Source organism: Bison bison, unplaced genomic scaffold, assembly GCF_000754665.1.
Source record: "Bison bison bison isolate TAMUID 2011002044 unplaced genomic scaffold, Bison_UMD1.0 scf7180017864145, whole genome shotgun sequence".
Classification (NCBI taxonomy): domain Eukaryota; kingdom Metazoa; phylum Chordata; class Mammalia; order Artiodactyla; family Bovidae; genus Bison; species Bison bison.
This window is the reverse complement of record NW_011494717.1, coordinates 8933151-8933423: the sequence shown is the minus strand read 5'-3', so window position 1 is coordinate 8933423 and position 273 is coordinate 8933151.

Sequence of the window (273 nt, the reverse complement as noted above, 5' to 3'; positions counted from 1 at the left end):
AGGGTTTGCCTCCTCCTTGGCTGCCTGGCCTGACCCCTCTCCCCCTCCTCTTTCCTCCTCAGGCTCCTGTCTGTCCCTCCTTCGATTCCTTCCGCTCTCCTCTTCTCCACTTCTGAGGGGAGTTTGTTCTCTGTGCCCCCCCTACACACACCCTGGCCTCCTGCGCCTGGTCCCTGGCTCTCTCAGATGCTGCCTTCTGGGCCTCCACCCCCTCGCTCCATCTGGCCCTCCTCTGGTCTCTGCTGTCGGTTTTCCCCAGTGACCAGATCCTGG